We start from the raw sequence: 14,733 nt of genomic DNA, 5'->3' as shown, positions 1-14,733 counted from the left end.
CTGTTCACGGTTACTTAGAACCACATAATCCTGGCACCGGAATGACATACCATGCCTGCCATTTGGGTTTTTGCAGCCCAACGGAACCATCCTGACAGCAGAAACTACATTCCTATAATGGGAAAGATCAGACACTAGAGGCACTGTGAAGGAAGGGAGGAAGGGTGGACACTGGAAAGGCTACTTTAGTAGCAGGAGGAAACAAGAGGAAAACTGGACCAAAAGACTCCTTGATCCAGAGTCCCTTCTGTTCTAAATTATTCACAAACTGCTCTTGGACCAGGAAAATCACTATAGATTTACTCATTCAAGAGGCAGATTTTATATTAGCACAGCCAATAGCCTTACCTACACTCAGCAACACTTCCTTCATTGTGCACGAGACAGCAGACACACATCAAACCCATTGCTTGTGGGACCTGTGATTTCTGAAATTAGGGAGAAGCATCACTTGATCTGCCATGCAGGGCTGTCCCTAGACATTGTGGTGCCTTATGCAGCCCCCCAGCAGGGGGCGTCCAGGCCTCTGCAGAGGGCGGGGGTGTCCCAGGCCTCCGTGTGGCGAGCGGGGCTGCGCCCAAGGGCTTTGAGAGGCAGGAGCAGTGCAGAAAGGCAGCAAGGGTCAGGCGGGAAGTGGAGTGACCTGGCCCCTGCCTGCTCCACTCTTCTCCCCAGATTAGAGGAAGAGGGGTGAACCACCCACCAGCACTCACCGGTGGCTCAGCTGAGAGCTGGCATAGCAGAGCAGGTTGGGGCCAGGTCACTTCACTACCTGCCGCCAGGTAAGTGCGAGGGTGGGTCCAATCCCTGTTGGAGTCCCCCAGGATGCATAGCTTAGGGGATGGGGTTTTGGGGGGCTGGGGCAGAGTGGTGGCAGGGCTGGGGCAGAGCAGGGGCGGGAAGAGGTAGGGTAGGGGCAGAGCAGGGACAGGGGCTGAGGGGAAGGGGTGGGGCAGGGGCAGAGGCAACTTTCCTGGGCCCTGTTGTGCATAGCCCATGAGGGGCCAGCTCAGCCAATCGGGGACTGGGCTGGCCACTGGAGCTGGATGCAGCATGCAGCTGCGTCGGGTGTCCCAAATTTCCTGGTGCCCTACGCAATGGCGAAGCCAGGTTCTAAAAGCAGGGGGAGCGAACACAGAAAAAAAGGTGCCACTCTCTGCAAAGCAGCAAAGAAAAAAAAGAAAAAAAGAAAGAAAAAACCCGTCTTGCCGAAGAACCTGCTGTGCTGAATTACCCACTGCCGAATTGCCGCCGAAGACCCGGAGTTGCCTGTGGGAAGCCTAGGCTGGAGCTGCAGGATAGCAGGCGCCCCCCAGCGGGCACAGGGAGGAGTGTCATCCGGCTGCCACAAGTGAGGGTGGGCAGAGCAGGAGCCGCCGCTGCAAGAGGCACACAGTGGAGCCCGAAGTGAGTGCCACCAAAGGCCCAGACGTGCTGGGAAACACCAAGTGAGTGCTCAGGGGAGCGGCCGCTCCCCCTGCTCCCTCCCTAGCTACACTACTGGCCTATGCAGCTGCATAGTTTGCATACGGGTAGGGCAGACCCTGGTGCTGTGTGTGTGATTCAGGTTGAATTCAATCCCCTTTTATTCCTGTTGAGAAGGAGAATCCACTTTGCTTCTCTCTCTCCCCAGGAGAACAGGGCAAGAGAAAGATGTCAGCCAGCCCTCTTGCCACAGTCCAGATACCCTCCCTACTGTAACATGTTTTTGTATGTGAAATAGAGATTATCAGTTGTTTGTGCTTTTGAATAAGTTATACTTTATGCCTTTACATTTGCTTAATGTATTAGATATGGAGCCTAAAATTAAAAATGGCATGCCTGCCAAACAACAGCTTGACTCCATCTTTGTTTAGCTTCTTGTTGAAGTTTTGTACCCTTTTGCAACTTTGGAGGGAAAGGCAGCCAACAGTCAGCATAGAACTGGTTCAAACAGGTTCCAGCAGGAGAGCTGCCAGTTTTACCTCAAAATTTTGGCGTGTTTGTGCCTATATAAACTCTCAGCATGCACCGCCTAGAGGCAGCCATGGTACCGTTGTATTTACGCAGCAATGTGGACCAGAAGATCAGCATCTGAAGACATCAGCATTAAGAACTGTGACTATGTTTACCAATCTCTGAACTCCACATCAGTTTCAGAGAAAGGTACAGAGGTCCTGTTGACCGCTCAGGTGATCACAGAGCCAGGCCTCTCTTCAGCATCAGCAGATCCTGTTGATCTCCCACTAAGAAGTGGTTGAGACCCAGGGTCCATCAGTCACCTGTGACAACAGTGTCATACCATCTACTGCTTATCGACACCTAGAAACAGTGCAGTATCTGGGGTATTTTGTTTTAGGTTTATTTGTTTATTGCCAAGGTACCTATTTGGGTGGGCCTGGGTTTTAGACCCAAACCATCAAACATCTCACTGTAGTCTCTTATTAAGTTATTTGTTGAAATAAAGCTGTTATCTGTTTACTTTATTCTTCTCGCTTCTTTATCCATTTGCATCTCGGGATAGGGAAGCACACTATCTTTCCCTTCTAACCCCTAGTGATAGATATCAGATAAGGGTCCAAGATCCTGCTAATTGGCTGCAAGGTATAGCTAGCCTATACCATCCTCACCAACATAGTTAATGTTGCAGGGTTAACACTACTTACTTGTCACACACCATTCCCACATGCTGAATAAAAAAGCTTTCCCCTGTCGTATTCATTTAGATGGAATAAATAGGCCAAAGATGTTAAGATAATCTTTTCACTGTCCAACATTAAACAGTGTTAAACAAGGTTTGGTATACAGAGACTTCAGTCTGCTTTGTATCATGGCTCAAACACCATTCAAAATCCTTTTAACCTTTTATTAAAGATATGGAGAAGTAAAAGGAGTTAAAGCTGTTGAAATATAAAGTATTAAGTAAGGCTTTAATTTTCATAAAATTTCTTATTCTCTTTTCTTTTAGCTAGAGAGAGTTTTTAGAAGGAAAAAATATCCTTGTTTGACAGTATCTTAGATGGTGTCAAATATGGTAATAACTGTCCTTTCAGGGAAGAGAGAAGTTAATTGAGATGAGCTGGATCTGTTTGTTACTGCTGTTTTTAAAGTCTAATACCATTTCATCTCAGGTGGTGGTTGGGATTCAGTTGGAGCTGCCAGGGCTGCTGTTGTCCTCTGGCTTGGCCTGGTCAGAACATCCCTCAGGATTATGATGAAGGTCCAGGGTCCCAGGAGACAGTGAGGATGGAAACCATGATGGGGAAGCTCACTCCAGTAGTCTGTCTGTTCTTCTTATACTTCCCACACACACACCCCCAAGTCTCTTTGTTTAAGAACACAAAAAGGGAATGATTGGTGGATAGCCCATTCCCTCATTATTTTGTCCACCAATTAAGCCTTGTTGCTGACACACCAGTTTTGGTTCACTGATTTCTGGTTCCACATCTTCTGTTTGCATCAAGCATGATTTTAAGTCTTTGAACTGATCAGCAGGCCTTTCAGCTTAGACTTATTCAGTTTTTCTGTCTCTTTTTTGTACCTTTCCCCATCAACATTTATGATTGTAGGTTATTGTGACATTTCATGAACTTTTAAATACTTTTACAGTTGAGCTCATAATTAAAGTAAATTTGTAGGCCCAATTATTATAACATCCTGACTCATTACTGCTTTCTTCAACCTGCAGAGAAGAGAGCTGTTCGTAGGTCTAAATTTCCTTGTACAGATGCCTCCTTCTCCGTTACTGGTTCACTAGCACTGGTAGCAGGTTAGCACATGGCAGATTGTGAAGAGCTGGGCATGCAGAGAAACTACTACCTAAACATGACCAGGAATTATACTATTTCCTCTTCTCTCTATCTCAGAGTAGGAGGGAGAGTCTGAGTGATATCTTGGCCCCTGTTTTCCTCATGCAGTGAACTAGCTATGCACTCAGGTGCCTTAGAAATCCAGCGGTATCAGAGCAGTGTTGTTCTCATACAGTCCTTGGAGCCAACCTTGCCAAAATTACAGCTTTTCCTGAAGTGAGTAAGTAGGAAAAATCCTGACATTTGTGTTAAACACAATTAAATGGCACCTACTGACAACACTATGTATATTAGAGAACAGAGATTAATTGGGGGAGATTGTAGCTGGGGTAGATGAAGTAAGGATCCTCTATTTTTTCTTTTCTAACTATTTCCAATTTGGGGCCTATTTATGAAAGGAGTGTTGCAAAGACATTGTCATATTCATTAGTCAGTTGTGTACTTTCCTAATATATATTGGGTAGGCCCCAAAAATACATTAGTAGATTTTGGGGGACACAGAAGCACCAGATACAAAATGCAACAGCTGAAGAGAAAACAGTGCTTTAATTTGAAAGATATGGTACTGTCAGATTGCAAAATTATACTCACTCAGGGTGAAGGTTCATTTTTTTGGTAAGAGGAGTAAAATATAAGTTGTTGGTTTTTTTCATTATACTCTTCTGATAAAGGGAGTTGAGTAGATTTTGGATTTAGGCAGTTAAAATTACATGATAATTTGTAAGGCTGCTATACTGTATATTAGTGAGTGTTGAAGAATATTTTTCACTGAGCCTCTCATTTTCTTCTTGCCTGTTCTGCTTCCAATTTCCTTTTTGCTAGTTTTTTCTTCTTTCAACAAAATCAGTATTGAAACATTGACTATCGAACAAGATATCTAGTTTAAAAATTTCACATATTTATCATTTCCCGATATATAATGTCCTAAACAGTCAGTTGCCTTTTAACGGACAGAAAAAGCCAAATTACTGAAGCTCTTGTCTCCTGCAGATGTTAAAAATTGGAATAAATGAAAAAGGGCCCAAGGACACAAATCAGAACTTTTGTGATCACTGATGGTTGCACTCACAGAGATTGTGGGCTCATTTTTGGAAGTGGCCTTCTGAAAACATTACCTCAAGTAATAGCTAAGGACTTAATTTTCACTGCAGTTAAGGCTATTCAGTTCTGATTCCATTCACAAAATCCATGTGTAAATTATACACGCCAACAAATGCCTGGGTGTACCTATATTTTAGATGGGTGGTGCAATTATTTTTGGAAGGTGGCCCTTGATAGTTGCTAATGGTTTAAAATACCAACTTCAACTCTGACCATGAACTAAAGCGGGCAGAAAAACGACGTGACGAGGATGTTTGCATCGCTGTGGTCTCTTTGAACTACATCTCCCAAGTACTTCTGCCGCTGTGCTCCCACTGGCTGGCGTGTCACTGACATCATGTGTTTTGGCTTTGGCAGGTCACATGTTTCTCAGGGTCTCCTTTGTTTTGAGTTGAGCTGGAGCTGGAGAGACAGACCTAAAACAAAAAAGGCAGAGCAAGAGCACAGGCAGCAGCCCTAGTTCGCAGCACCAGCGAATCTGCGGGAGGCAGGGCTGAGAGGTAACGGGTGTCTGTGTATGGCTGTCAGGAATCACAGCGGCGGGGGGCTCCAGGGGATGGGGCCAGGAGCAGTGTCACAGCACACCAGGCTGCCTGCTGCCAGCGGGGACGGGTGTAAAGCAGCCCGGGGCAGGGACCATCCTGCTCATCTTGTCTGACCTGCTGCCCATGGCAGGCCACAGAGCCTCACCCGCCCGCTGCTTTAACAGCCCCCTAGCCCCACGGCTCATGGCCAAGGGAGCAGGAGGCTGAGCCTGCCGTTCCCTGGGCGCCTAGTAACGTTCCCCGCCCGCCCCGCTTCTCCACAGGTGGGTGTCAAGTTCCCCTCCCGGAGCATCCGGTCTCCAGGTACGGAGCGGTCCCCAGCCTGGCGGGGACGGGGCGCAGGCTGGGCTTGCTGAGGGGGGCGCGGGGCTCGGCCAGGCCTGGCCCCAGGCGCGCGGCCTCAGAGAACCGGGCTCAGTGCCGGTGGCCCCCCTGTGCTGGATGTGACGGTGGCAGCGGGACAGCGGCCGGTAACGGTGGGCGAGTTCGTTGTGGTTGAGCCGATCCCGAGGCGCGGGGGCGCTGTCCCCCATCACATTAACCCCTCCGGGCCCGGCGAGGGCAGTAACGTTGTTTCTTCCCCTCCCCTTGGTGTATGTGGACTGGGGCAAACCACAACGCAGGGAAGGGGGTGTCGCTGCCCCCCTCAGTACTTAGTAATTTGGACCTTTCCTTCCTTGTTCTCCTCCTCCTCTTAATAACGACAGGGTGTGGGGGGGGCGGGGGGATTAAGGGTACTGACGATTGGATAAAAAGGGAGCAGGAGGCGGGATTTTGGTGCTGCCTCGGTCTGATTGGGCAGAAATATTCGGACGGGGAGATAGCTTGTCTCTAAGGCTGCCTCGGGTGAAGGTGAGCTGGAGGGCGCGCGCGTGCGCACACAATGCAGCCTATAATGCTGGCGGTGTCTTGAGGGAGCCCGTTGTAGTAACACGCATGCGCACACTTTGCAGTGGCCGGTGGAGGTCGGGATGGTTATCTTCTCTGGCGCCAGTCTCAGGCGTCTCTCCCCCCCGCCCCCTCATCCCCTTGGTTCGCCGGCGGAAGGGGACGGGCGGGCGAGCGAGGCTGTAGTGGGATGTCGTCCAGTCTCCATCCCTCGCTTGGAGTAATTGTGTAACGCGGGTCCCGAGAGGGACCGACCCGGCTCAGCGCAGTGCGGGCTATGCCGGGAAGTGCCAGGTGTGGAGACCGTCTCAAGTGTGGGGGCGGGGGCTGCTGTCCCCGCTGTGTCTCCCCCTGTGACCCTGCAAGCGCGTCTGGGTTGTGATTCCAGGTAGCAGGCCGCCAGTTAACGATTTCCTTGTAAATAGTAGAAACTCCGCAAACATGGCTTTTTTTTTTTTTTTGTACCTGGAACAACTGGTTGTGGAGGATTTCGGCTCCGTCTTCACTAGCAGCGTTAAAGTTCTCCCCCGCTGTAAAAAACCACCTCCAGGAGGGGAATAGCTACCAGCGCTGTGCCGCGACTACACAAGCCACGTTAAAGGGTTGCCAATGAAGACGTGCCTTGACCCTCTTTTGTAGAACAGAATCTCCACGGTATAGACAGATCCTGAATTTCATGTTAGTCTGAACTAGTTTTGAAATGCATTTTTTAGGTCTGAACTGCCATTTAAACCTTTTTAAAAACTTAAGCAACTGTGCCTATTTAAAAAGGGTTGTGTTTTAAATTTTGAGTATAGACAAGTTCAAAGTGGGATTAAATGAGTATTAAAGTGAGATATTTGGCAGTGCTTCTCAAAGCAGTTAAGTTCTTTCTATCCCACACTGATTATCCTAAATAATTCCAAATCACAGAGATTAGAAACAGAGAGGTCACTTAGTTGACAGTGACACCGCAACACAATTGTGTCTCTTTAGCATACATTGTTTCTTGCAAATAATCTAGAGTCTGGTAAATCATGCACTGGGAAGAGTGGTACCTAGGGTGACCAGACAGCAAGTGTGAAAAATTGGGATAGGGGCAAAATAGGAGCCTGTATAAGAAAAAGACCCCAAAATCGGGACTGTCCCTATAAAATCAGGACATCTGGCCACCCTAGTGGTACCAGGCTTCTGTTTTTGTAGTACTATTCATACTGACGGTACATAGAGTAAACACGTTATGAGTACATTGCCTCAGCCTGGGAATATCGTCATATGGGCCTCACAACTCGCTTAGGCAAAACTCCCATTGACCTCAGTAAGCCTTTATGTTGCAACCTTTTGTAGCATTTTTTACTATTTCACTCCTGTGTGTATGGGGAGAGGGGGTGGGGAACAACAGCTTTAAAACACTCTTGGATTATAACTGTGCTAATATGCAGTTAGCCCTCAGGGCACAAAGTATAAATAGAATCCTTCCTGGTGTAATAGCACACAAGTTTCAGGACATACATTTATAACGTATGCAAAATCTGTATTTGAATAATGTTAGGGCTGTAATGCAATCAGACAAAAGCCAGTAACCCACGCTGTGCCATTTATTGAAGTGGCTGTAAACAGGAAAAAGTCAACAGTGTAAATTGAGGACAATATCAGCCTTCAGTTTCCTGGCTTTTGTCCATTATTTTTTTCCGCCTTGATGGTGCAATTATCTTTTTTCTATTTATTTGTTTCTATGGGATTTTTTTTAACAAAGAAATATACAGGTGTATAAACGTAAGTGTAAAACTAATCTTGCCATTGTTACATGCTCAAAACTCCCACTGATTTAAATTAAATGTGACATAAGGAAATCCCATTGAATTAAGGCATTAGGAGTGGTTTTAGTGTACTGCACATCAGTTCTTCAGTCACAGATTTCAAGACCGTGCAAGACTTGAATTTCTAGTGTAAAATACCAAGCAGAAAAAAAATCTTAAAAATCCCTGAAACTTTTTAGACCTTTCTTATGTCACACAGAAACAAACAAAAAAAGAAACACTTTCCCCCCTTTATACATCACTTTTTAAAAGTAGACTGAACAAAAGTTAGAGAATATGCTCTAGGGAACAGTCCTGTTTTGATCAGAAGGATGGACTAGATGAACAGTCTTTTCCGTATTTGATTTATGATGTCCAACAATGTGGAATAAAGCACATTCACTGGATATGTTTGTTAAAATAATCATTAAAATAATTAGAATGAGAATTAAAATGCAGTTATTAGGCTTCAGCATAAACATGGGTATTTATTTATTTGTATTACAGTAGAACTCCGCCCAAGATTGTTGCACTAAGACAGTGCTATATAAATGCATAGCTTTGTCTTGACTAGGATTAAATGTGTGTTGTTAGAAGAGGTTAAATAACACCTAGTACTGTACGCATTCCAAAACTCGTACGGTGAAGCCAGACTATGGATTTGGATTTTGTTTGTTTTTACCATGTGTTAGTAATGTGATTAAAAAACACCTGTTTTCCTGGTAAAGCCAAGGCTCCGGGTCAGGTTTATATTAGCAACTTTTGCCATCGTATCAATGTTGGTAAGGGTATGATGTTTTTCTTATGACATTTCTATGCTGGCAAAAGCCCTAGTGTAGATGCAGTTATACTGGCGTAAAAGTGCTTTTGCCCATGTGTCTTATTTTGCTCAGGGAACCAGTATAAGCTATTCTGACAAAAGCAATTTTTTGCAGGGCAAGCTGCATGTACACTAAATGAGTTTGCCAGTAGAGATATACTGACCATAGTCTTTCATTAATTTGGGGTGTGGATTACACAAATCACTAATCACAGGTTCTTTAGTCAGGTGACTACTTGAAATTATTATGAGATTGCAATCTCTTTATCAGGAAAGTTGAACTTACAAATGTAGAATTATGTACAAAAAAATCTGCGCTCAAAAATAAAACAATGTAAAACTTATATCCTACAAGTCCACTCAGTCCTACTTCTTGTTCAGCCGATCGCTACAAACACGTTTGTTTACATTTGCAAGAGATAATGCTGCCCACTTCTTGTTTACAGTGTCACTTGAAAGTGAGAACAGTCGTTCACATGGCACTGTTGTAGCCAGTGTCAAAAGATATTTATCGGTCAGATGTGGAAAAGATGTACATGTCCCTTCATACTAAAGCCACCATTCCAGAATACATGCTTCCATGTTGATGAAGGGTTCTGCTCAATAACAATCCAAAGCAGTGTGGACTGACGCATGTTCATTTTCATCATCTGAGTCAGATGCCACCAACAAAAGGTTGATTTTCTTTTTTGGTGGTTTGGGTTCTGTAGTTTCCTCATCAGAGTGTTGCTCTTTTAAGACTTCTGAAAGCAGGCTCCACACCTCATTCCTCTCAGATTTTGGAAGGCACTTCAGAGTCTTAAACCTTGTGTCAAGTGCTGTAGCTATCTTTGGAAATCTCACATTGGTACCATCTTTGCATTTTGTCAAATCTGCATTGAAAGTGTTCTTAAATCGAACAACATGTGCTGGGTCATCATGCGAGACTGCCATCACATGAAATTTATGGCAGAATGCAGGTAAAACAGAGCAGGAGACATACAGTTCTCCCCCAAGGAGTTCAGTTACAAATTTAAAGTATTTTTTTAACAAGCGTCATCGACATGGAACCATGTCCTCTGGAATGGTGGCCAAAGCATGAAGGTGCTTACTAATGTTTAGCATATCTGGCACATAAATACCTAGCAATGCCGACTACCACAGTGCCATGCAAACACCTATTCTCATTTTCAGGTGATGTAAAAAATATAAAGGGAGCATGGTACACTTTGTATTCTGTGTTGCAAATTGAAATCAAATATTTGAAAATGTAGAAAAACATCCAAAATACTTAATAATTTTCAATTGGTGTTATGTTGTTTAACACTGTGATTAAAACTGCGATTAATCACGATTAATACAAATTTCGAGTTAATTGCTTGAGTTAACTGCGATCAGTCGACAGCCCTAGTAAGCATTAATACACGGAAAACACATAAAGAATAAAGCAGTCCCTGCTGACATACTCACAATATAATATATAATAGAGACTGGTGAAAGTAGAAGAAAGAGTCAGTGCAGAACATTATAAGTGGGATGTAATGCTCCCAGCTTCCACCATCTGATCACCCCGATGCACACACCAGAGGTTGGGCATACATCTTTTTTTATACTCCTTTTCCTTGAGCACCCACACACCCAGGCACCATATTTAGATTGTTTTCCAGCCTAAAGTTCATGTAGGGCTATCCAGAAAACCGTAACGGGGGTTCTGAATGTTGACACAAGCCACGTGCCTCAGTACATTTCCTAATATTTCTAATGCATCAGTGCAGTTAACTTCATGATTACACATACTAAAAATCCCCCTGGTTTTTGTTCTTTTGCAGTTTACTTTTTTATTACAAAATCTATATTGCAAAAGTCCTTATCACCTAAACCAAACACTCAGGCTAACTTATGTCAGCTGTTTATGCAAACTGCTAGGCCTCACTAGGTCTACTGCTCATAGCAAAGCCTATTTGAAAGAATTATTTATAGTGTGTTTCCCCTACTTTTATAACAGCTGTTCTTAAGCAGCTTAGTTTATTTTAACATATGAATTAACAATACAGAAACTCCTAAACAAGGGTTTCCAAGGTCAGGTCAGGCTTCAGTGGTCAATCTGGCAAACCTTTTATAATGTAGACCTGGCCTTAGGGGTTGTCTACACTTGGGCCAAGTCTACACTACAAAGTTTTGCCTACACAACTTATGTCAGTTAGAATATGAAAAAATCATCCCTCTAGCCAACATGCTGGCAAAAAAAAACCCTGTGTAGATGCAGTTTATCCTGCAAAAGATTCTTCATATGGTGTAGCTTATGCCATTTAGGGAGGGTATGTATAGCTATAGACACTTACTACAGCAACAAACAGATTCTTCTGTTGACCTAGCACTGTCTACAGTGAGGCTTAGGTTGTCTTAACTACATCTCTGAGGTGTGGATTTTTCACAACCCTGATGAATGTAGCTAGTCAACCTGTTTCTAGTATAGACTAACCCTAATACCACCTCCCCTAACAACATTAGCTGGGCTGACAGAAGTACTGTTCGGTTGGAATAATTGGGTTTACACTGGACTGGTTTTTTTTCCAGCATAGCTATATTGGCTAAGGGTTATGATTTTTTACACTCCTAGCTAATATAATTATGCTGGCATAAATTTGTAGTATAGATCAGGCCTACCCCATGGAGTTATTCCTAAATCAGGCCATGTGTTGCATAGCCCTTAGACAGCATAGACTTTAACATGTGCTAATGTGATGAAATTGAAGCTTATGGGGGAGCTATTTGAGATGGTCCCTGCCCCAAAGAGTTTAGATGGATGGGGAAATTCACATCTCTCCACTCTATTGTTTCAGGTTGTCTGCAAACTCAGGAAAAGAGAAGCACAGTGGTTTACATTCCAAAAGTTTTCTTCACAACTGTAAGGCTAAACATTTCCAGTGTTTATTTTTTACAGAAAATGGTAGGGCCACGAGAAAAATGCCAGCTACAACAGTGATTGGTACTATATGAATACCAAAGATGAACAGATAAAAAGAAGTTGGAACAGCTTTTTGCCTTTTTCAGTTAACCTTTGGCTCAGCTTAATTAAAACTTTTTTTATTATGAAGTAACTGGGTTTTTCAAGGATTTAGATCCCCTTGTGCAATATAAGAAATTAAGATTATGTTAGGGAGCAACTTTCTTGCCAATTTTAATTACAGAAGCACAAAAGGTATGTCACGTCTGTCAAACTTTTCCTTTCATATAATTTTAAGTGTATCCAAATTATGAGTAAAAATGTGGTTTAAAAAAAATTAACTCACTACACAAATCTTATACACCAAAGCAGTGTTTTACAGTTGATGTATAGTGCACTTCATAACACAGAATTATAAAAGTTACATGAAAGACTGCTGTTCTGGAACAGTGAAAATTTATGATCTTGGTTCTCCAGTGAGCTCTGCCTGGCTCAGGGGTTTGCCTACACATAGCTCATTGCAGGATCAGGGCCTAAATATTAAAGTGACCTCAAAGCTTGTCAATAGAAAAAATGGATTGTTCTTTCTGACTCAATAAATGAACATTCCTTCTTTGTGCTGATTTAAGGACCAGCCTCGCCAAACCTTCCGCATGCAAGTCTTCTTTACTCTCACAAGTAGTCCAGTTATGTGTGACTCTCCATGTAGGTAAAGATTTACACAAGGTCTTGCCATTATTTTTCTTCTATATATTATGTCATTTTAGAGATGTAGGGGTTGCTTAGAAACTTTACTCTTTGCAGGATTTTTCATTTCTCTTTCTTTAGCTTTAGTTAAATTTGTGGCAGAAAACCTGAAACTGAACTCTTAGGGTTTGTGTACACATGGAGATATTCAGGAATAGTGTGGTCACTCTTAAGCCATGTCTACACTACTGGCGCTACAGTGATGGAAGGGCTTTTTTACTGTCACTGCAGTTAGTCCACTTCTCTGAGCAGCATAGCTAGGTCAGTGGACCTACCTGCCTAAAAATCGGGGGTTAGGTCATCTTAACTTCAGCACTCAGATGTGGGAATTTTTCACCCCTGAATGATGTAGCTAGGGCGATCTAAGGGCATGGCTATACTTGTGAGTTAGAATACATTAAAGCAGCCCAGTGCGCTCTAACTCACGATGCATCCACACTGACAAGGCATGTCGAGCGCTCTGACTCCACGGCTAGAGCGCAGCTGGTACTCCACCTCAGCGAGTGGAATAACATTTGATACGCAAGGCAATGGAAAGAACAGTACGTATAAATTCTAGGAACTAATTCCTGTTCCCATTGCAGTTAGTGGAAATATAGCCTTTTAATTCAGCAGGACAAGGATTGCAATCTAATACGTTTAAAAGCAGTGAATTCTACTATTGGTTTGTTGTAATTTGCCTTTCTCCCTAATTTCTTTCCCCCTTTGGTATCATTTGTGTGATATACTTTGTTAGTAATAATAATGTGATAAATAATAAACTAAAGCTTCATAAAAGTGCATGGTACTTTAAAGAAATGAAAGAAGACTGGTAGCTCTTGAGAGCATTTATTTAAATTATCATGCACTTTTATGAAGCTGTATTTTATTATTAATTACATTATTATTTTACTAATTGATTGCTGACTTTTGTCCTCATCCCTGTACAAAGTATAGAAGACACATGTTCCCTTCCTTAAGGATCTTACAGTTTAGGTCAGAGGTTCTCAAACTGTGGCTTGGGACCCCAAAGTGGGTTGCTTCGGTCCCCATTCCTGGGGTTGTGTAGTAATTTTGTGTGTCAGAAGGGGATTGCCGTGCAATGAAATTTGAGAACTATTGGTTTAGGTATATGGCTTGAAAACACAATGACCCTTATTAAGCAATTAACAACTATTATGAATTGCACTGTATGTTGCATGCTAAAATTTAAATTTGTCAGTTTAATAAGAACCAAATCCTGCTTTCTTTACTTATGTGAATAAGATTGGTCATGGGAATAAGATGAACAGAATTTTGCCCTGTTATGCTATATACTAAGGCCATGATTCTGTTTACATGCTGGTTTTACCTGGGTATAACTCCAACAGCTTCATTGAATTTACTTCCGATTTACATCAGTTAGATCAAAATCAGGCCTTTAGGGTTATAGTTATATTCTCACAGTTGCACTTTCCTTTTTTACTGCTGATGTAAATCCCAATTCTGCCACACTTTCTCATGCTGAGTAGCCTGAATTTACTGTACAATTAGTCAACATGAGTAAACATGGCAGGGTTAGGCCCTCAATATAAGAACATAAGAATAACCATACTGAATCAGACCTATGGTCCTTTTAGCCCAGTATCCTGTCATCTGACAGTGGCTGGTGCCAGATGCTTCAGAGGCAATGAACAGACAGGGCAATTTAGCAAGTGATCCATCCCTGTCATCCAGTCCCAGCTTCTGGCAGTCAGAGATTTAAGGACACTCAGACTGCAGAGTAGTATCCCTGACTATCTTGGCTAATAGCCATTGACCCTCCATGAACTTACCTGATTTTTTTTAACCTAGTTATCCTTTTAACGTTCACACCATTCCACAAGTTGACTGTGTGATGTGTGTAGAAGTCCTTCCTTTTTGTTTGTTATAAACCTGCTGCCTAGTAATTTCATCAGGTGACCCCGATTCTTGTGTTATGTGAGGAAGTAAATAACATTTCCTTACTCACTTTCTGCACACTATTCATGATTTTATAGACTTGTATCATGTTCTCTCCCTTTAGTCATCTCCTTTCTCAGGCCAGGTCTACACTGCGACTTTAAATCGGTTTAATGGCCGATATACCGATTTAACGCTGTATCCGTTCACACGACGTCGTCATTAATATCGAGTTAAACGG

General features: G+C 43.1%; 1 protein-coding gene across 2 annotated transcripts in view; it reads left to right on the top strand.

The window, feature by feature from the left end:
* The first annotated feature begins 5,232 nt into the window (after positions 1 to 5,232).
* Positions 5,233 to 14,733, top strand: part of KLHL24 (kelch like family member 24) — a 51,904-nt gene continuing 42,403 nt past the window's right edge. The window contains exon 1 of one of the 2 annotated variants that reach the window (XM_032764803.2): positions 5,233 to 5,389. The gene's annotated coding sequence lies outside the window, so the exon portion shown is untranslated. Of the gene's footprint in view, positions 5,698 to 14,733 lie in introns of both variants that reach the window. The other variant, XM_032764805.2, reaches the window with a different exon arrangement.

The sequence above is a fragment of the Chelonoidis abingdonii genome, chromosome 8 (genome assembly GCF_003597395.2).
Source record: "Chelonoidis abingdonii isolate Lonesome George chromosome 8, CheloAbing_2.0, whole genome shotgun sequence".
Taxonomy (NCBI): Eukaryota; Metazoa; Chordata; order Testudines; family Testudinidae; genus Chelonoidis; species Chelonoidis abingdonii.
The sequence above is the reverse complement of the archived record's forward strand: the minus strand, read 5'-3'. Positions and strand labels throughout refer to the sequence as shown.